Here is a 24,142-nt window from a genome sequence, read left to right as displayed (position 1 = left end):
AGAGTGCAACAGGACAGAAGTTTGCAATTCTAACCAGTTTGGTAGGAATAGAGCTACGTAGAGACCTTTGTATATCCTTGTAGAGCTTACTTCGCATTGCCTCCACCATTGTTTCCTCGGGAACTGGCCAGTCCACAGTGTTCCAATCGGTTGGTAGAGGCACTTTCACCAACATGCCATTCTTATTCCCTGATCTGAGTTGGTAAAAGTGGTCATAAAAAAAGATTCCCTCATCAGCCAGTCTTTTGCTGCTCCTCTCTGAGTACTGTAGAGAACCAATGTGGGCATGAACAACATGGAAGAGGCCTATTATGCACTCCACAGGCTCCCATTGCTCATAAGAAGAGGGATAAACATCTGCAATATATATAAGAAGAGTTAAACTAAGAGTATCAATAAGTACAAATGACAAATCTAATGTAATTGAGCTGTGAAGAATGGAGACATTACTCATAACAAGCGGGAGAAACATTGCAAAATATATAAGAAAAGTTATAATGAGAGTATCAGTAAGTTCACATGTCAAGAGTACTTACAATTGCAACGTGGTTGATGTATATCTGATACATTTCCACCATTTGCTATCACCTCAGGATGGGTAAACACATGCTGAACAAGAACTTCCTTTACAGATCTTTTGCCGATTTCAACTTTGAAATCCAACACTCTGGCCTTCCATGCTGAGCGGTAAACATTGATACCACTAGACCTCTTGGGTCTTCTTGGTTGCATGAGGACCCATGAACCTTTGTTTATCCTTTGTCCAACCCATTGGTTCTCTGCACTTATTGAAGCTGGTATTGTAATTGAGGATATGCTACTACTTGGCCTTCTAGGCAAAGTGCAGTTGTTGGTTGTTGGTGTGAGAGACAGTAAACACCTGGAGCCTCTTGGGCGAGAAGACGTGGACACCATAGCTCTCAGAGAAAAGCTTTAGTGGAGGGAGATTCACTTTGAAAGCATTCTAATGGAGGGAAAGTGTTTTAGAATTCCAATATCTTGTGCAGGCTTAATGGTCACCCTCCAGTACATTAATGACCATAAGAGAATATCAGAAGTGGTACCACATGCAAGCACCTAAAAGCTCGGTAAAAGGAAGGAAATTACTATGCTACAATCCTAGATTCGTGAAAGTTTTATGCTATTTTCCTATTTTTTGAGTCTTTCCACGTACTTTCCTACGTAACGTAGCCTTCATGCTCATTGGACGCGCTCTATTTTTCTCTCTCTTCATATGGCCCTCCAAATGACCTCTGAAATTTCCTTGTGTGTGTGTGTGTGTGTGTGTGAGAGAGAGAGAGAGAGAGAGAGAGAGAGAGAGAGAGAGAGAGAGAGAGAGGGCCAAACACAAACTATGAGACAAATCAAATATACATATGTGTGTCCATTGTGGAGATATGTGAGAGAAATCAATTGAAATGTTATACGATTGTCTTTTAAGTGCCACAATGAAATGAGACCAAAGAGTCACTTCATGGTGAATCTAATACAAGAGTCGTGCAAACACACTCACACACACACATAGAGAGAGAGAGAGAGAGAGAGATGGTTCTTCTAAACTCATTCTATGAGACAAATCAAATATATATGTGTATGTCCTCCACAAAATGAAATTTTATACGATTGTGTTTTAAGTGCCAAAATAAAAAGAGACAAAAGACGTACTCACATCATGCTGAATCTAGTCACCATGAAATGTTATACAATTGTGTTTTAAGTGCCAAAATAAAATGAGACCAAAGAGTCACATCATGGTGAATCTAGTCACACACACACACACACACACACACACACACACATATAGGTCTTCTAAACTTGGTCTATGAGAAATCAAATATATATGTGTGTGTCCTCTAGAGAGAGAGAGAGAGAGAGAGAGAGAGAGAGAGAGAGAGAGAGGAGAGAGAGATGAACTCAACTGTTATATTAACATCTTCTAAAGGCCAAAAATTCCTATGAGACACAAGAGCTACATCAAGGTGAATTTGATACAAGATCTAGATAAAACAAAAGAAACTAATTGAACAGAAACACTACTAGAGCTATAGCATTTGAACTTGTGCTAAATATTCTATCTTCTATGGTGCATATGTCCTATCAACTACCTTATTTTTGTGTCAATTTTTCATGCTTAATGGTTCTACTAGTGCTAGTCTTTCTTATGTTGGATTCTTCCCTGCATCTTTAGAGTTATGAAAAAAACTCCATATGGAGATCTTTGTATTGATGTATGCTCGTGTGTGTGTGTGTGTGTGTGGGTGTGATGTATGTGTTTGTGTTTGTGGGAGAATATATTGGGCACCCACTATTGGGAATTGATGATGTTAGTGGGGATGTTGTAGTATGTAGTTACTAATATGCATGATGGAGTTGATGGTTATATTGTCTTGTGGATGACTACCATGAATCTATACCTTGCACTTTCATTTAAAGGTGAATTTAAGTTGACTCTGGATTCATCTAGGTATATTTTTTAGTCATATAATTCTTTACAACTGTGAAATTTTTGTATGAAGTACGATTAGGCAATTTGAGCAATCACAATCTGCTTGGCCTGCCCACCTAGCCAAGAGCAGATGAGGGATAGATGAAAGTCAATAGGTTTCTCTGGGAATAGGAGTTCCAAATGGTTGAGGATAAACCATATAGCATGGTCAAACCACATAATGCTTGACTCACAGGAGGCTTTGGGGTCCAGAAATCTGCAAGCACATTTTACATAGGGTCGGAAGACGTTCCAAATAGACTCTGTGTAGAAGTCCGGATTACTTTTAGCAAACTCCATGCTACCCTTAGTGCGTATGTACAATCCAGTGTTCGATGGGCATTTAGAGTGATCGATCAGGTGTAGGTTAAAAGGGGCTTTAATTAGTTCACCTTTGTCCAGAAAATGTCCTCCTTTTAGAATTTTCAGTTTGCAGTCCTCCACCATTGATGCAGGGAGGTTGGCTAGCTAAACCCAAGTTTCGCTGAGAATTGGAGCCAAGAACGCTTTGTTTGGTAGAACTTAGAGTTGATGGTCTACCCCGAGAGATTCAATTTCTATTTGTCTTAATGGTAAGACTGGAAAGACTTTTGAGATTTTAGGGACCATCTCAAGGAGATTGACATCATTGAGAGAGCAGAGGTTAGATTGAAACTCTTTTACTGCCTCTAGAGCGGCACTATCCCGACAGAAGATTCCACCTGTTGAAGGGATGGCGGGGGTATTAGGGGTGCTAACAAATGATGGATTAAGTCCACAAAGTTTTCTAAGGAAATTTGTCAGCTCAGCACCAGATGAGGAGAAAAGGGCAAGCTCTTGCTGATATTGTGAAGCAAGGACAGGAAGTTGGGCAATGTACTGGGATAGTAGATTAACACCTTCTATGGGGTCTTTGTCTAAAGAAGCTAGAATTTTTACCCAATCATTAAAAGATAACATATGTAAGACTGAAAGCTTCTTGTCTGAAATTAGGGCAGAGTTATAAATAAGTTGTGATGCATCCAAATTGCTAATACATCTGAGGACCAGAGAGGAGGCCACAGAGAGGGGCTCCGAGGTGAGTTCCAAACCTTGAGAAAGGGCAAGAGTCTGCAAAAAACATTGAGGTAAGGTAAATCATTTCTTGCCATAGTATGTGATACATGTTTTGGCTTTCCTAGGAAGGAAAGGTCTAGATCTAGCCGCTATGGAGTCTTTTGGTGCATGTTCTTTTATGAAGAGCTTGATCTGGTCAAGGATCTTTGCGTGATTTTTAGGGTTGTGATTTGTACTCATGCGAGCTGTCAGTCTATACTGTGAGCAGTCCTGAAGCACAGTTGATATAAATATTAGAAAAGTGTCTTTGAGGTAAAGTCTTTTTTGGTCCTGCAAACCTTAAACCGGCTGAGTCAGAGACTATGGTAGCCGTGAGCAGGGGACCAGAAGAGAGTCTAACAAAGGGGCCACCTAACACCAGCCTACCAAAAAAGGTTTTAACGACTGTGGGTCCCAATATAGAACTCTATTCTATCGAGAATATCCTAGGCCAGCATCCCGGTATCCCCGGAGGGAAGACCCTATGTATAGGATGTGTGTGTAGCTGTATTAAATCTTACTTAATAAGACATAATTGAACTTTTACATTCAAAAGACAACTGGCCAAGGATCAATGAACTGATTTGTACGAAAATAACTCAGTATCAGAATTATCTAAGTACAAAGATTGTGAGAAAGAGATCCTCTTTCAATGTGGTTTGGTAGTAAAAAAACTTCCCCGTTTTTCAATGGATATTTCATAACAGAAGTGCTGCTTGCCAAAGAAAAGAAACCCTCCAAGATAAGATAGAGTCCTTACCTGCATCCATCCAAACAAGACAACAATTCAGTTAGCCTTGGATGTGTTTTACAGGTATTAATGGACTATATCAGTTGTTATCCATGTCCATCTTTACAGAATTTAATTACTTTAGACAAGCTAGGTTATAGAGATTTTTTTTAAAAAACAGTGAGGTCTACTTGTTTAAGCCATAGCTTGGTAGCTATGCTTGAGCTCATAGAAACAGCCATATACTTACTAGTCAATAAAGTTTTGTAAAAAATCCATTCTTATCACGTGGGACCACATTTCTCGAGTCATATCTCGATATTTATGCCAAGTTTTGAGAGTACCAACCATATACTTACCTTCAATTTCCCAAGATTTCTCCATAGCTTGGTAGCTATGCTTAAAAATAACAGTAGCAACTATTCTCTTTCCAAAAAGAGTATCAAAAAAACCTATTCAAGTGGAGCTTTTATGTTTATGAGAAAGAGGTCAAATTTTTCCACAATGTTGAGAGTAATCCCCACATTCTTACCTTCAAAAAACTTCGAGTTTCTCATTAAGCCCTTAGTATTCCATTCAGCTCAACAGTATTCAGCTCTATTTTAGCCAAGATACTTTTAAGTGTAGCGTCTTTTTATCAGTTCCTTTCCACATGCTAAAAAAACCATATACTTTCCTTCATAAAGAGCAGAATATCCAAAGATTGGTAGTTCCCCTAAAAAAACCCCAGGGTTATGCCAAGCAAGAGGTCATCCTTCCTCACATTGTGAATCCATACACAGTACCCCATGTTTTGAATGATACAAAGCTAAGATTAGCTTTTTTTTAAACACCAGTTTTAACGTCAAAAGATTAGTTAAGCCACAAGTTTGAGATAACTCGCAACAGCTTGAGAAAAAAGCCAGAAAAAAACCTTTTTTAAAAAAAAAACAGCGACATAACCAGTCCATCATGCTAGTTTTTTTTCCCAGAGCCAAGTGACCATTAGGTTCACACTCAAATGCTGCTTCTATTCATATATTTGGAAAAAACCAATTTTTCCGTCAGTTGAAACAGATGTTTAAGAACGGCCATGAAGCCAAGCCAACCAATATACTCCCAACCATATACACCTGTACATGCCAACATACTGCCCCATATCTACCTAATAATTTTATGCAGAGGTGAAGTCTTTCCATGGTTTTTTTTAGAGCCATTTCATCATACTGTGGCAAGCCTCGGTTTCTATGACAAGTTTTTCTCTTCAAAAAAAACTGAAAACAAAAAATACCTCCCTTCATTTCCTATGCATAAGTGATTCCAAGGTCATCAATAATGCCTAGGCCTATCAAAAAAAACAAGTAGTAGGAGCTTGGTGATAAAAAAAAAATTATATGCAGTAACGAAAAAATTGTCCAAGGTTCCGCAGCAGAACAACCACTATCCATCAAAGTACGCCTTAGTTAGTACATCCAGTCATTTCCCTTGATCTGCCCAAGAGATGCCAGCCTATCTAAATATGTCCCACCCTAATTGAGGGCAAAAGAGTAGGTAGAACTACCCATATGCTGCTACAATCTTTCTTTAGGGGAAAAAACGTTTTAGTCAGAGAGAAAAAAACCAAAGACACCTATTCTGCAGTCATTTAAATGATTGCAAAAGCCTTTGAGAGCTTTATGTAGTATTTAGCAACCATATGCTATGCTAGAACATCTCCAGAACCACAGTCGGTCAAGGGATAGTAACCATTAAGCTTGATCAGGCCTCATGCTCAAAAAACAGCAGTCGGTTTTTGGCGAAAAGAAGACAGTTTAGGAAGACTTATAATACCTGTGGTGACTGAGTAGCAAGCTCCATTGCTTTTGGTATTTCAAGCGGAAATAACACAGAACGGGTTTACCCAATATACACTCTGAATCTCAAGCTAAGTGAGGGCTAAGGAGTGCCCTCACCTTTATAGGTTTGGTATGCACGCTTTCTTGAGTGTCTGAAGTGAAGAGAGTAGAGCCGCCCCATGCTGTGAGAGCGCCTCGTCCGTCAGATGCCATTACTGCCAGGGGAGAAAGCTCACCTTTACACGGTCCGAGGATGGAAGGAGCCGCCTTCCTTCTGTAATTATAGTTTTGAAGATTTTTTTACGAGCTCCTTGCCCAATACCCAAGTCGGTGGCACAATGCTAGTAATGTAGGCCCTACTTTGCCAATAGGGGGGGAGAGAGGGGGGGGGGGGGGGGGGGGGGGGGGGGGGGGGGGATATATAAGACTCCATAATGTTCCCCCATAGTGTGTGTGTGTGTGTGTGTGTGTGTGTGTGTGTGTGTGTGTGTGTGTGTGCACGCGCGCATGTGTGTGGTGTGGGAGCATATATTAGTATCCACTATTGGTCCACTGACAAGGTTAGTGGGGATGTCAAATATTTACTCAATCCTACACATGATGCCACAATAGACTTGGGCACTCCAAGCCAAATATCACTAGCAACACATGAATAGAAATTGCAAACACTTGAACTAAACTTGAATAGAGAGAGAGAGAGAGAGAGAGAGAGAGAGAGAGAGAGAGAGAGAGAGAGAGAGAGATAGAGGGAGAAGTGGAGAGCCAATACAAAATCTCGAGGGGCACTAGCCCCAAAGACTAGCACCCCTTTTGGTACTTCTTTAGTATTTCTTTCCAAAGGTACAACTCCTTTGTCATGCCAAGGGTAGGACCAGGCACGGCCAAGGGCCAGGACGGACATGCAGTAAAGGGGGTCCCTATATTTAGCAGGCCAAGGGTCTATATAGGGCATGGCTAGGTGGTGATGAGCATGTTCCAGTTCCCTATGCCTTTCAAAGGGTCTTTACACTAGTATCAGAGCCTAGAATCCACCTCCCAACCTCCCACTATATAGGCCAAGCTCCTAGCCCTTTGCCCTAGCTGGATTCCCTTTCCACATTGCCTAGTCCGGCCCTTGGCCCAGTCCATGACTCCCTGGCCTTGCCCTTGTCCTAACATTAATATCATGCCAAGGGTAGGACCAGGCACAGCCAAGGGCCAGGACGGACATGCAGTCAAGGGGGTCCCTATATTTAGTAGACCAAGGGTCTATATAGGGCATGGTTGGGTGGTGATGAGCATGTTCCAGTTCCCTATGCCTTTAACTCGTATCAGAGCCAGGGGAGAGGAAGGAGAAGGAGTGTGAAGGGCATGGAAGAAAGGTCTCTCTCTCTCTCTCTCTCTCTCTCTCTCTCTCTCTCTCTCTCTCTCTCTCTCTCTCTCTCTCTCTCTCTCTCTCTCTCTCTCTCTCTCTCTCTCTCTCTCTCTCTCTCTCTCTCTCTCTCTCTCTCTCTCTCTCTATGCAAGGCTATGGATACTTTCTCTCTTTCTCATGCCTGGAAGGAGGAGGAAGAACGCGTTTGCATGCCAAGCATGCTCAATTGAAAAAGGGAGGCCGAGGTCGACATGAAAGCAGAGAAGTCATGGGCATGGCCCCTTGAAGGCAAAGAGCCGACAAGGTTGAGGCCATGGGAAGCGCCCATTAACTGCAAAAGGGAATAGCTCAACCTTCATGGTTTGAAGTGGGACCAGTTCCAAACACGGTCGCCTCAACATGCAAACCAAGGTTCATTTCTACCACGAGGGCCGAAACGTTGTGCATGCCATGCTACGAGCTTGTCTTCTCTAGCTGCGCTGTCTGCAAAAAATGCCATAGCTTTGGTTGGCCTTCTTTCCCGTTTAAATGCCCAAGGCCAAGGGCCTTAGGGCACCAATTTTAAAAGGTAAGGGAGAGAGCCCATGGGACCCCCCCCCCCCCCCCCCCCCTCATTCAATCGGCCTCAGACTTCGGTTCCTCGGCAGGTCGCCATGTTGGGAGACGCAACCGATGATGCAGTAGCATAATGTTAGTAATCTCGAGTCAATTACAGCATGCACAAGATTTCAAGGCATGGTCACCTTGGCACGTACGTGAAGCTACAACAAGAAATTCTACATCCATGCCGAGCAAGTGCTGAGGATTCACGTGCATCCAAGGACATATGCAAGTAGTAGGGACAATATGAAAATCCAGGCTAAAATCTGCAGCCAAGAAATAGATGGTCACCTTGAATTTTGACTCCGGTTCATGGAGAGATTTACCTTGATATTCTACAATCGATCATCAAAAATCGTGTAAGTTGATTATGCAAGGTATGCAGAAATCTTACAACTCGACTATAGCAATGGCAGGAGTCAATAGCGAAGGCTCTATGGTCATGTTTTCGAGTTTCCCAGGAGTTGATGGTGAAGAAAGTGCTTGACCTCGGACAAGGACACAAACTGATTATCAGGTTTGCAATTTCACGTTCTTGCAATTTTTACTTCTTTAAGTACAAAATTGTATTGCAAGAGTATGTTCTTATGTTAATCTCGGCCATGGTGCACTTGAGAGATTACATATGGGTCTAGTATAAACAAAGTTAACATATTACGTCCAATTTTGGTAGTTATTACCATGATTTGGACTATAGAGCATGGCTCCAATAGAGATAACCTCTACAGGGTTTCTACGAGGCACGATTTTCTAGTAGTAGAGGCAACTCAGGCATGGCCTGTGTCTTTTAAAGCAATCGTGATTGGCAAGGCCGATCCTTATGCTGCATTAAAATTTTGAAGATTGCCGACAAGCACGGCTTGTATTGACTTTTCAAATGACAAGTATTTGTTGACTGTATGCGTTTAGTATGATGCTACTGGCTTACATTCTTGGCGTAATGATTAGACTCACGCATGGCTTGAGTCTATACCGCCTTGACTTGAAGTACAACTAGTCAGCAGTCCAATTTGATGCAAATGCATAGCCAATTTGCAATGTTTTTGGACTCTCAATGAGATTGACACATCTTGTTGCTCGACTTGATGTAGGGGGCAAGTTGCTTGGCATGGTCGACTCCTTGTCACTATCTCTATCGGCTTCCAGAGGATGCTTGCCACACAGTATTAGTTCATTTCAGTTGAAATTGCTCGACAAGGTCGATTCTTTTTCTCATGCTCTTTGTATGCCAATAGCCGCATTAGTTGGCTATTAGAACTAACAGATTTTGGTGAAGCAAGGCTTCAATTTAGGGATCTTCAATTGCAGCTTCTCCCGTTTGGCATATGCTATGAGCATACAGATTTGGGAGGGATTAGCCAATGGGCTTGCAAGTTATTTTATTTCGTGAGACGACGGGCATATATGGATCAAGAGGGTGAGTTATGTATACGAAAACTTCCACTCGTTGTGTATACGACCATTCCCCCTCGCACAGCAGATATGGCTATGAGCCATCTAGGAGACAGCAGATATGGCTATGAGCCATCTGTCTGAGAGCCAAATATGGCTATGAGCCATCTGTGAACAAGGCTTCAATTCAGGAATCTTGCATTGAGCTTTTTCCTGTTTGGGGTATGCTATGAGCACACGCCCTTGGGGAATTTCTCCATATGCATGTGCAGGATATTTTAGGGATTGTATATGATACATATGCCGACTTTCTCCCATGCAACAGAGCTAGTTATGATCTACATTGAGCGAGTTTTTCCTTCGACATCTCCAGACAACTGGCTACAGTAGGATGACCAGTTCTTTGACAATTTTACATGAAGCAAGGCTTCTCCCTTGTGCCAAGGTACTGCCCAATGACTTGGCATCATGGGTAGTGGCACGCAAGTTTTGAGAACTGGCAAAATAGGGAATATCACTCCCTACCAGTACATTTGTGCAAGGCACTTATGGTTTTGGCTCTCACGTTTGAGGCCATGACTTTTGCCAAGGGCTTAAATTTCTACATGCACAACATGCTAGCTATGTAGATTCAATTCTACCGCCTTATGCAATATGCTTCCACTATAGCACCTGACACTTTGTCATGGACAAGATAAGTTATGGATTGTATGACATGATTTTTGGCTGTTGTCAATGCACAACACCACTAAAAAGAAACTAAAACTTGGACTTGATCACCGGCAAAGTGCCCTAATCAAGTCATCCTCGTACAATCACGACCCCATACACGGTAGATGGTTAAGATTTGACTTGTGTTTTTGTTGCCTCTCTCAATGAGAGCATCATACAGACAGATTGTTGTAAGAATAAGCTACAACCCAGCCATAAGATGCACACGAGCACATGGATTGGGTATGCTCTAACTCTCAGCTAGAAATTGGGCGAGATGCCCTCTACATTAGTCTTCATCATTTTGTCGATTGAACACTAATTTCCATAAGGACTATGAGCCACACATGCTGGCTACGAGTCATTGTTATATCTTGGGTACAACCCAACTGTTGGCATTCCTTAGGTGATTTTTCTTAATATCAAATAGATCTACCTAGTGGAGTACACATCGATGTTAATGGACAAGCAAGAGTCTTTTTATTATGGCTGTTTAAGGTGTCATTTTTGCACTACATGTTTTTAGTGCGACGCAGTTTCTGTTAATCTTAAACTCACATCAACTGATCTCGACCATGGAGTATAGATGCAGTAATCAGTTGAGACAGCATGGATGTACCTAAGAGCTTGACATCTCCCTTGTGTAGATCTCTTGCTCTCTCTCAAGCACTAGGAGTGTCTATGGCAGCACAGTTTTGGGGTAAGACCCTGCGGGTGCTTACTAAATCACCCCATAATCATTGAGGATCACAATTTAATATATTCTCGTTACACTTTCAAGGAAATAATTACGCAATCTACCACGCGGTAGCAGACAAATTCAAATTTTCAAGTTGATTCTCATCATTCTATACACGATTAACTATGTTGGTTATTGTTACCTGCTAGTTGAGCTATTTCTACAAAGGGTCTTACCAAGGGGTTTGACTACATAAATTCTACCCAACAGGCTTGGATTGTGAAGGCAACACTCTGGTTTATAGTGCAATGTTGCTTGGTTTTTTCACAGGTGGGAGACGTGCTCCTATGCATTTGAATACGGGTAACTAAACTTTCAGTTCATCCCCAGGGCCATGCCAAGGGCATGTCGAAACAAGTATTTTGGGTCGTATTGTCCAATGAACATTATGTTGTTATGAACCCACTTGTCGGATTCGATTTGGCACATGTTGTCACATGGGATACAACATGGTCTAGGGACTCAAGGAGTTCGGTTTAGCCAGTGTGGAGCAAGGCTAATGAGGGTCCCTCTCACTCCCGTCGTAGAGTGTTTGCAGTTACTTCCACACACAAGTACATCTTGTACTTGTAGGATGTTCTTTTTTCAGACATCCTTAGTTGAGACATATTCCACATGTGGCAAATATGAGTCTCTGGGACTGACACTGGCACCCACTATTTCAAATATGTGTCACGACAAAGTCCCTAGGTGCTCGTCACATCTGTTTTCTTGACCATTTTTAGCACGACGTATCAGGAGCAATTTCAATGGCCAAAAATTGTCGGATACTTAGAATGACTTGTTCAGATACAAGTACTGCTAAACAACATTACAAATGGTTGTTTATACATATAGAAAGGCTCTAAGTTGTTAATGAAAAAGTTTCATTGTTTGTCCCTAGAAGTGATTAATGTTTCACCTTCTAATATGGTTCAAACGTTTTAGCAAGGCTTGCAAATGATTGCAGCAGAAAGTATTTAGTTTCTTTTTGGAACTATTTAGATTCCTCTTTACTGTGTGCTACGCACATCACATTCGCAATAAGTATTGGCAAGGATGATCATGGATATACAGGTTTGGATCTATTTTTTGCTAAATGCATGCACACTAGGTGTTATGGGCCCTAGTGTTTAGCAAAGGCTGATTTGGAATGGCATTCATATCCATCAAGTTGTTGCTTATGAAGGATTTTGCACTCTATGTGCAATATCTCTCTGAGCTTACTTTTGGATCTACCAATCACCAATAAAGGTCATGGCTCAGTTTGGGTGCTTGTGGATTTTTCACGTTAACCAAGATGGCTATTCATCAGGACATTGATGTTTGCTTAGCAATGTTGTATGATATTGTGATCCCGTTTACGAGCCATCTGGGAAGACTGTCTGTAAATCATGGGGAAAACACCTCAGTACTATCAATTATCCAAGGGGATAGGCAGATTATAAAGTGTAATCTTATGCTGAAGGATATGCAAAGTGCGTACGTTAGCACCAAAAACAAGCGATTCAATTAGTAAGCATTTATTGCTCTACTTGGAGTTTGCTTACCATAAGTTAAAGCATGTTTGCGAGTAGGTGTAGTCTTTTCATGTATAAATCAAGTTCTCAACCTTGAACACTAGTTATGGTGGGGTTGTTTACTGATGAAATTAGAAAACAAAGTCAAGGACTTAAACTTGGTTGATTAGTTATGTTAGCAAGTTACTTTCATGGAAAGTGAAAAGAGGTACTCTTTAGGGTACATCTTGGTGTGATAACTCATTTTTCATACTCATGTGTGTTCTAAATAGAGTCTACACACTATGATTGGATAGGAATCGGTACCACAAGATGGTTGCAAATGGACAACAATGTGAAAAATCAAGATGTTACTCTTGGTTTCTTGAACCTCATGTTGAACCGCGTTCCGGTCAACCAAACAATTGGATCCATGAAGGATGCCACTATAGAAAAAATTAGTGTATCATCACTCTTGTTTTTTAGGACAAAAGCGCTTCTCCAAGGGGGGAGTAATGTCATGCCAAGGGTAGGACCAGGCACGGTCAAGGGCTAGGACGGACATGCAGTCAAGGGGGTCCCTATATTTAGCAGGCCAAGGGTCTATATAAGGCATGGATGGGTGGTGATGAGCATGTTCCAGTTCCCTATGCCTTTCATCCTTGAGGGTCCACTCTTTAGAGAGCATCTGGATGCAAAGTCTCAAAGAAATTGACCCTTGGGGAGTTTTACTTGTGTGAAGCAATATTAAAGAAATACCATAAGGGTTATCAATCTTTGGGGGTAGTGCATCTAGGGATGGAACTCCACCATTCTCCGTCAACTCTCTCTCTCTCTCTCTCTCTCTCTCTCTCTCTCTCTCTCTCTCTCTCTCTCTCTCTCTCTCTCTCTCTCTCTCTCTCTCTCTCTCTCTCTCTCTCTCTTTCTCTCTCTATTCAAGTTTTGTATAGCTATTTGTAGTTTTTGTTGATGTGTTGCTATTGATCTTTGACTTGAAATATCCAAGTCTATTACAATGGTATCAAATCTCAATCAATTCTTTTTCTATGGAGGATCCAATCTTTTTGTAGTGCACACGGGTTCTCGTGGAGAATCTGACAGAGACAACATCCTTTGATTGTTAGTGTACAAGGAGATGAAGAAACATCAAATACCATCAAGGAAATAGAGAAAACCAATGGATATTTCAATGGGAGTAAGCCTTTTTTTGAGGAGTTAGGAGATTTTGGTAAATTTTTGGTGAGCAATATTGTCGGAGATGACTACAAATTTCAATTGCAGGGTAACACGTGTATGAAAAGATTGATCAAGTACTCTACAAATCGAAAATATGTGAATCACGTGAAGGATTACCTGCTTGAAGGGGTTCATTCCACATGGTGAGAGGCCTTCCATTCTCACATCAAGTCCATAATGAAATAGAAAGCAAAGCCTAGTGCAAAGAAGAAGAAACTATTCGTGTAGATAGAGTTTGACAAAGCTCTTGAAAAGAATACAAACAAGTCGATGAAAAGTATAAAGCACTCTTGAAAGAAATAAAATCAACTAACTATCCCGCTATTTTTGGGCCAAAAATTGACTTTCAAGGTGGCAAGAAAATCCAACAAGCATGTTTGTTTCAAGGATGACACAAATTTTTCTTCATCTTCAGAGAGATCCGATAGTCCTTCTTGTCTAGTTACAATAAAGATGAGAAAAAGCAAAAGAAGCGGATAAAAAGCAAGAAAGTCTGATCCAAGAAAAAAAGTCTAGAAATCATATAAAGCAATCTAGCAGTTTAGAGGAGGAGATCTTGTTCTCTGTGACAATTTAGACAGTGAGAAAAGGAGAAATAAGACCAATGAGGCCAAGGATGGAGGTCCAACATTCAAGTTTGATACATTTTTAGGCTATAAGGACACCCATCAAGCCCTTGCCTTCATACAACGATTTTATATCACCTATTTGGGAGGTTGTTTCTCAAAATACCAGGATACAAAGGGAAATTTCTTATCTAACAAGTAACAAATAGACATGATGGTGGTCTACCGTGTTGCTTCACAAAAAAGCAGCTAAGAAGTGGATGAAATCAACAGATTCTTCACCTTGGATGTGTTAATGGAAGAATATGAAAAAGGTTTCATGATGTCTTGACATCATCTACGAATGAAAAAGGAAGACACATTGGCTGACCATTATCAAGGGTTTTGGGATACCTTCTTGCCAATATTCTCATTTTGGAGGATCACCCTGAAGAAAACCAAAAGGGATTCAACGATATTCCGTGAAGAAAAAGTTGGAATCCATTCAAATGATTATGGGACATGCCAAGGATGGTTTTGGTATGCATGCTGACTCATTGATCTATCCTATGGACAAGCTAGTTTCCATCTTAATGTGACAATAGTCTTCAAAGAGAAAATAGAATCAAAACAAGAGATCAACAAGGCCCAAGTTGATAGAACAGCAGTGTGTTGAGTACTTCAAAGTGGCCAAGTGTTAGAACTATGGAAATTAAAGACTTGTCTTTTGGGAATGTCAAAAGAAAGTGTCACAAACAAGATTGCACACAAACAATAAATAGGCTAAAATGAATAGAATTTCAACAATTACCTTCTCCATAAGCCCTAGGGGTTTCCCCATATAACCATCTGCTAATTTCAATTTCATCCTTATGGCTCTGAAGGGAGGTTTTCCCCATTTCTTCCATATATCTTTCATTGCAATGGCCACACATGCTCCACTGTCAAGAATTTCCATGATTGTAACACCTTGAAACTCAACAAGCAGCATAGTATTTCCGTCCTCTCTTTCACAATACTCCCCTACCTTGTTTAAGGGTAATGGTTGCATGTTTAACTGAGGCTTCTCTAGCTCTTTGATTCCTTCTTGTATCTATGAAGTTGGATCCTTTACACCAAACTTTTCTAAGCATTTCTCAATTGTCTCCCACATGTTTGGTCATATTCTAAGAAGCTTTGCTAGCGTAATGGTGCAAGTTACAGGTGTAAATAATCTGTATACCAATCCTTTAGAGTCCACCACCTTTTTAGAGGAGATTCTTTGTGATGGTACTACCTTCACATAAGACTTTGCTTCATACTCTCCAATATAAGAGGGTAAGGTTCTCAAGGATTGAGGTTGGCTATCCAAAGATCTTACAAATCGTTTATCCCCCTAATATGAGAGAATATCTACATTTTCTTGAGATCCTACCTCAAATTCCTAAATAGGAGGAAGAAACACATCCCTCCCATTACTGTTTTGGTTCACTCTCTGACTTAGCTCATTTGCTTTGCTTGCTTCTCGCATTTGTTTCCAAAGTTCATCTTTAAAGCCATCTTTTTTTCTGTATGCCTTAGGTATGATAGGATGGAAACCATCACATGCCTGATATGTGGTATTTATCACTACTCTTGGCTTTTTTATTCACTCTTTGGGTTCTAGTTCAATTGCGGGTATCTCAACTATCCCTTCAGGCTCATGTCTTGGTGGGACCATCGGTGTTGGAGCTCGAGCCTCCATCCAACCCTCTGGTTTTCTTTACGGTGGCTCTAACAAATCTTGGATGGTTTGGATTATCTTCTGACACATCTCCATCCTTTGCTTTTCCAACTCAGTGTATGGATATGTCATCCATCTTTGTTCTTGGATTTGATTCTTTTTAAGCCGTGCCTCATAAGCTTTTAGAAGTGCATCTAGAGGTTCATTCACTATTTCCACTAGTACAAATTCTCCCAAACTTACACCTTTTGGTTCCTCGTTCTTCTCAGGCTCTGCCTCACCGGTTTCCTTTCCTTTTTTGGCTTCCCCTTCTAGTTTTCTCAAATTTTCCTTGGATTGTTTCAACTTTTTTGCTAAAGAAGTTTGTTCTTGCTCCTTCCTAGCTTTCATGCGTGCTTTCCTAGCCTTCCAAGTATTTTTTTGACTTTTCCATTCAAGACTAGGTGCATCTATTTTAGGTTCCTCAATTATCGGTCCTTCCATTGCTTTTTGAGCTTGCACTCTTGTGACAACCTGTATAAGTATCACCGTTTCATTTTTAAAACCACTACTTGACGGGATTGCCTCTAACATGTTCAATGTTTTTTTCATCGTTTTATTTGGGTTCTTTGGGTAGTCACTAATCAAATGGGTGATGCCACAATCTACACAATATACATTCACTCTAATTATCTTTGTATGAGGACAATATTTCATAAGGTGGTCACCACCACACTTGTAGCACGGTACCAATGGTTTTTGAGGTGCTCTTGGAGCTGCTCTCTATTGATAGGTAGGCCTTTGTCCTACTAAGTCGCCATCGGCTATGAACAATAATGTTCTCTCATCTAAGTTGTACCTAACTTCTCTTGCAGCATGAGCTTTTATTGGTGGTCCAACATTCCCAATCATGCTCCAAGGTTCCAACACTTTTGTCTCTTTGGGTGGATACTATGCTGAACTAGCCATGTATCCACTCGGCTCTTCATAATATGCAGGCACAAGAACTAAGGCTTGTTCCTCTGGTTCTTCTATAGTGGGTGCATACCTAATGCCTATTGGTATTGCTCTTGGGAGAGATGGTTGTTGCCCCAAAACTGGTTGTGGATGTTCAACCCCTACTGGTCCTAGCAAATTCCTCGTTGTATACCTAGGAATTGGTGATACTTCATGAGGAGATGCTACTTTGGATCGTGGGGCATATTTTTGCTCTCTCACATATCCCTTGTTGTAGTAACACTCTTTCTGTCACATAATTTGTCCATTTTTGTTTGATGGCACACAACTTGGGCTGCTTAGTCTATGGGTTAGCAAATGGCACTTCTTCAATAAGTTGCTCCTAACTTATAGCTACCTTTCTCTTTTGTGCTAATTTAGTGGACTTAGATCCACTACGTTGTGATGATCAATCATCATCTAAGTCTTTATAGTTACCTTCCTTGTAGACAACACAATTGTCTACTAGGTATAGAGCTTCTTTGATCAACTCGTTTAGAGTTGTGCTCTTCTTCATATGCAAATCCTTTTGAAGGTCCTCATTTCTTAGTCCTTGGATGAATATCAAAATGATTTTAGATTGCATTGGTCACTCTTCCACATGGAAAAATTTCACGTATTGTTTTAGCCTTAAAGCTGCTTTTCGTACAGATTCTCCTTCTTTTTGCTTGAACTTATGGATTTGAGAGACCGTATTGTGAGCTATCCCTCTTTGAGAGAATTCCTCAATAAACTCGTCAAATACCTCCTCCATTCACTCAAAATCTCTACGTTCAACGAAATCAAACCAGGTGGTGGCATCCTCCTATAGACTTAACCCAAATCCTATGAACTGCGTGTGAAAGTCTAGGACTTCCTCAACTATAATGACGTGCACAAATGCTACCCTTGGGTCCTTGTTTTTTGATTATTTCTTGTTAATCCATTTTTGGACTTGAGATGGTCTAATTCTTGAGTGATTCATCAATCTAAACATAGGATCTCCCATTACTCCTCTATGAGCTCTTTCTGACCTTGGATATAGTACGTGTTCCTCACCTAAGTGTTGAGATGTCGAGCTCTACACCTTGAGCTGGCATCCACTACGGGTCTTGGCCGCTTACGGCATTTACTCACTGGCGCGTTAGGTGACCGACACGGAGGATCTCTGCCAGTGATTCTACAGCTGGACTACACTTATAGTGCCATCCTAGTACGCTTCTAGCGAGTTCACACTTAGTGACGGCATGTACATATGTGCTACTTTTCAGCTTTAGCACTTAGTCATTTTGTACTCTCTTTTCTGAGAAGAAGAAGAAGAAGCTTTCCATCTCTGTGTGCTTTGTGCTTGTCTTGTGTAGCTCTCTTGCATCCTCATTCTTTACATGGTATCAGAGCCTGGTGCAGGCAAGAGAGGCTAAGAGAGCAAGAGCATCACAATCCCTTCGTTCGCAATCCACGACCAGATGCCGAGTTTTTTGCACAAGTTTCTGAACAGGTCTCCAAAGTGCAGTATACAAAGATTTACTGTACAAGTACAGTGGTTGTATGTACGCTTGATTGTGGACACTCGTTGAGTGTAGAAAGCGTTACAGGAACCACGATAGCAGGTTTTTGCAGATTGCAGCTATTTTGTCTTAGTGCTTCAAGATGTCTGACGGTTTCAGTCAGATTGTTACTGAGAAGCTTGAGAAAAATAACTACCCTGCATGGAAGTTCAGAATAACAAATTTCCTAAAAGGAAAAGGTTATTGGGACTATGTAGAAGGAGACAATGAAAAGGAACCAGAGATTCCCGAGGCAAATGCTACAGCAGAACAAAGGAAAGCTTTGAGGGACTGGCAACAAGGCCAGAGCAAAGTGATGTATTGGTTGTCTATGAGCATCACAGATGGCATGATGGGCTATCTACAGGATGCTGAAACCCCCGCCATTGCATGGAGAAACTTAGGCAGAGTGTTCGAGGTGAACACCAAGGCCAGGAAGCTTCAACTAAAGTCGGAGCTAAATCAGGTTAAGAGGAACAACCTCTCAATCAATGATTATGCCTTGAAGATCAAGAGTATCATTGAGGCTCTTGGATCTATTAAAGTCTCAGTGGAAGACGATGACATTGTCCGTGCATGCTTGGATGGTCTAGGAGATGAGTATGTACATTTTAGGTCTTCCATGAATACAAGAGACGACATCCCCGTGTTCCAAGATTTGATTTCTATGCTTATTCTTGAGGAGAAGAACCTTGACACATCTTCTTCTCATGGCAGAAATAATTCTGAACAGGCCTTCTATTCTAACTCCAACAGAGGTAGAGGTAGAGGTCGTGGTCGAGGCCCAAGGGGTTGCAGGGGCCAATTTCTGGAAGGTCAATCAAATCAAAACAATACAGGTGGCAAGGGAAACCAGTCTCAAGGCAGGGGGAGTCAAAGAGGTCGTGGTGCAGGATCAAGCAGACAGCAACATACTCCAGATAGTAGAGAATGTTGGACTTGTGGTGAAAGAGGTCACATGTCACGTGACTGTCCAAAGGGAAAAGCAAGTAGAAAGAGAGAACAGGGCAACTATGCATCTACTAGCAGAGATGCAGATGACAGCAAAAATGAGCGCATGTTTGTTATGCAACATGTAATGAATACAATGACTGCAGAGAATTCCACCCAAGATGATGTTTGGTATGTGGATTCAGGTGCCTCTAATCACATGACGTCTCGTGGAGAGTGGTTTAGAGATATGCGCAAACCAGATGTGTCAGGCTATGTGCAGACAGGAGATGACACAGCTCACCCCATTGCTCATGTAGGGGACATACCTCTAAATACGAAGAGTGGGAAATCAAAGTACTTAGCAGATGTACTTCATGTCCCAAACATTACAAAGAATCTTGTTTCTGTTGGACAAATGGTTGAGCAGGGTTTGCAGGTTCGCTTCAATCCAAATGGCTGTTATGTAGAAGATTTCCAGAATGGCTGTAAGCTGATCACAGAGGGCAAATGTGTGGGCAGAATGTTTACGCTGAATGTAGACATGCCTGAGGTAAAAGCTGCATTATTTGCACAGGGCACAGGTGTTGTGGCTGATGTTGACATTTGGCACAAACGCATTGGCCATGTCAATGAGCAGAGATTGCGCAGCATGCAATCAAAACAGATTGTAAAAGGTTTGCCCAAATTCAAGGTGGATGGTATGCATAAAGTGTGTGCAGCATGCCAGTTTGGAAAACAGTCAAAGGGCTCATTTCCACATGAGCGCAATGTATGTAAAAGGCCACTGGAGGTGGTGCACACAGATGTTTGGGGTCCAACCGATACTGCAAGTATACATGGTTGCAGGTATTATGTCTCTTTCATTGATGACCATACAAGGAAAGTATGGGTCTACTTCATGCGTAACAAAAGTGAAGTGTTTGGTCACTTTCAAGACTTCAAAGTCATGATTGAGAAGGAGACAGATATGCAAATCAAGACATTGAGGTCAGATGGAGGGGGAGAGTACTTCTCTAATGATTTTTCAGATTTTCTGCGAATGCATGGTATACACAGGCAGTTTACATGCAGATATACTCCACAGCAGAATGGGGTCGCAGAAAGGAAAAACAGGCACATTGCAGAGGTTGCACGTGCATTGATGAATGAGAAGAACATGCCTCATCATTTCTGGGCTGAAGCTGTAAATACAGCTGTGTACATTATAAACAGGACACCTACAGCTGCGGTGCATGATGTAACACCTGAGGAAAAGTTTACAGGTACAAAGCCTGATTTGGCACACTTGAAAGTGTTTGGCTGCATAGCTTACGTGCATGTACCAGATGAGTTGCGTAGGAAATTGGATCCTAAAGCAGAGAAATGTATTCTTGTGGGATATTCCCTTGAACAAAAGGGGTACAGGTGCTACAATCCTACTACACGAGAATTACGAGTGAGCAGAGATGTAGTCTTTGATGAGATGAGCAGCTGGTACAGAAATGCACATGGCACTATTGGGGCTGATGTAAAAGATGATGTGGTTGTACAAAATGTGAGGCCACAGTCACAGGTTTTGAGTGGACCACAAGAGTCCTCTTCTCGTGGCTCTGTTGAGAAACCATGGAATGGTAGACTACGTACGCAGGTTACTCCACCAACAGGTACAGGGAATGTATCACGAAAAGGAAAGGAAAAGGTTGATGAAGCTCCCTTTATAGTTGATGCATCATCAGGTTTTTCACATGTAGACATGGATTCAGATGGTTCTAAACAAAGTCTTGATGAGGAATTTGGAATTCCGGCTGTCAGGACACCTGGTGTAAGGAAAGTACAAGAAGATGCTAGAGGGCAAAGGAGTGACCAAGGACTGCGCAGATCTAATAGAGTCAGAAATCCAGTTCAGAAATTGACTTATGATGGGTATCTAGCGCATCACCAAGCCTACATGGCTAAGGTGATACAGGATGTGGAGCCCACATGTTTTGAGGATGCAGTTGGAAATGTGCATTGGGATGATGCAATGAATGAAGAGATGGCTGCATTGGAAGAAAATGACACATGGGAGTTGGTGCCATTGCCAAGTGGCAAGAAAGCTATTGGCTGTAAATGGGTGTATAAAACCAAGCATAAGGCTGATGGTAACATTGAGCGTCACAAGGCAAGGCTGGTCGCAAAGGGTTATGCACAGACGTATGGCATAGACTATGAGGAGACCTTTGCTCCAGTGGCAAAGATGACGACTGTGAGAGCTGTCATAGCAGTGGCTGCATCTAGAGGATGGATTATGCATCAAATGGATGTAAAGAATGCCTTCTTGAATGGTGAGTTGCAAGAGGAAGTGTATATGGATCAGCCACCTGGTTATGTCGATCCAGGTTACCCAGATTATGTATGCAGACTTCTCAAAGCTTTGTATGGTTTGAAGCAGGGCTCTAGAGCATGGTATGACAGGATTGCCAAGTATCTTGTCAGTATTGGTTTTAGGAGAGCTCATGCTGATCATTCACTCTATGTACGTGAGAGTGATGTGGGGATTGTGGTCATTACCATATATGTAGATGACCTTATTATTGTTGGTGACAATGCTATGGAGATTGACCATGTGAAGGGTCTTCTCAAACAGGAGTTTGAAATGAAAGATTTGGGCGAGTTGCGCTACTTTCTTGGCATTGAGGTGATCAGGACTCCAGAGGGTGTATGGCTGTCACAGAGACAATATGCTTTGGACATGTTGTCAAAGTATGGTATGGCTGATTGTAAGCCGATTTCCATTCCCTTGGATGTGAATGCAAAGCTGAGTGCAGAGAAGGGTGATGTTGTTGAGGATGTCAACATGTACAGGAAGATTGTGGGTAGTCTAATCTACTTGACTATCACGAGGCCAGACTTGAGCTACACAGTAGGCTTGGAGAGTCAGTTCATGCAACTTCTGAGGAAGCCACATTTGGATGGAGTACGACGCACACTTAGGTATGTGCAAGGTACTCTTGACTACGCATTGTTCTATGCAGCAGATGCACCATTAGCATTGTATGGGTATACAGATGCAGATTGGGCAGGTAGCATTGTTGATAGGAGATCTACGAGTGGCTTCATGTTCTCTTTTGGGAGTGCTGCTGTTACTTGGAGCAGCAAAAAGCAGCCTACGGTTGCTTTATCGAGCACAGAGGCCGAGTACAGAGGTGCAGCAGTTGCGGCGTGCGAGGTAGCTTGGCTACGCACATTACTTGAGGACTTGGGAGTGCAGGTGGACCAGCAGATTTTCATCCATTGTGACAACCTCAGCAGCATGCAGTTGGCTAGGAACCCAGTGTTCCATGCCAGGACCAAACACATAGAGGTCCATTACCACTACGTTCGAGAGCGAGTGTTGGCGGGCGACATCGACTTGGTCTACGTCAGCACAGAGGAGCAGATAGCGGATATCTTTACCAAGGCCCTCGGAGCTGAGAAGCTTCGACGTTTCCGGACTATGCTTGGACTCTGCGACATGCAGAGCTCGAGGGGGAGTGTTGAGATGTCGAGCTCTACACCTTGAGCTGGCATCCACTACGGGTCTTGGCCGCTTACGGCATTTACTCACTGGCGCGTTAGGTGACCGACACGGAGGATCTCTGCCAGTGATTCTACAGCTGGACTACACTTATAGTGCCAGCCTAGTACGCTTCTAGCGAGTTCACACTTAGTGACGGCATGTACATATGTGCTACTTTTCAGCTTTAGCACTTAGTCATTTTGTACTCTCTTTTCTGAGAAGAAGAAGAAGAAGCTTTCCATCTCTGTGTGCTTTGTGCTTGTCTTGTGTAGCTCTCTTGCATCCTCATTCTTTACACTAAGGGTGCTAGAAAGTGGTCATTCCTCTACTCTAAACCTTTCTTCTCGTTCTTGTTCTTGATGTGGAGCTTTAGGCGTGGTCAAATTTGGAATTCTTGTTCTACTCTCATCTTGCTATTGCCAATGGACTACTGGTTTTGGTGGTGCTTATGGCCCTGACATGGCCTAATATCCACCTTCTTTTGTGTTCAAGTGTGGTGTTACAAACTGCTTGAGCCATGCTTGAAATGATAGTGGGGAGGGTTGTGAGTTTTGAGAGTTGGGTAATGGCTATCTATTTGATTGCAATGTGGTGTTGTAATCATCTAAGAAGGGATTTGTATATTTGCTAGGGGTTTTTATGGGATTTTTCTTCTCTTCAAAAGTCTGTGCCAACAGTTTTGGTGTTATCTCTCTCCCTACATCTTCTAGGTGAATTGGCTTGTATTCTTGTCCGTACTTATCGACAAAAATGATATGGGTCTGTAATTCTTTGTCAAAATAATGATTCTCACTTAAGTACTCTACGATGTTGATCGGTATACCTAGAGGTCTAATCCCAAACAACCTATTGTATATAAGGACATGAGTCCCTTACTGAGCTCTAAGCACTAATCTAAAGACATAGATGGGATCCTAGGGTCACAAGGAAGGCTCTTGGACATTCAACGTAATATTTGAGCCCTAAAATGAGCCTTCAAACTTTATACGTGTGTGATGTCTAAGTCATTAGGGAAGATTTAGACTCTCAAAGGGGGCCCTATAAGGAGGTTTGACTTTGTCGCTCTTGTCTAAAGTGGGCAACCCGGTCAAGTACATAAATGCTTTGTCAAAACCCTATCACCAATATCACTGGAGATATCTTAGGAAGTAGGTACTAAATCCCCAAACTCTGACAAGTTTGGAGTTGATTTATAGAAGTTATGACCTCCCCAGTGAAGCTGAAATGTGGGGAGAGATTCCATTTATAAGACGGAGTTGACACATCCAAAAATGGAACCTTCTAGAAAATAAGGAATCTGATGGCATGCTATTTATGAATGGACAGATCTC

This window comes from Adiantum capillus-veneris, chromosome 11, assembly GCF_014529385.1.
Source record: "Adiantum capillus-veneris isolate H3 chromosome 11, ASM1452938v2, whole genome shotgun sequence".
Classification (NCBI taxonomy): Eukaryota; Viridiplantae; Streptophyta; class Polypodiopsida; order Polypodiales; family Pteridaceae; genus Adiantum; species Adiantum capillus-veneris.
Note: the sequence above shows the minus strand (reverse complement) of the source record.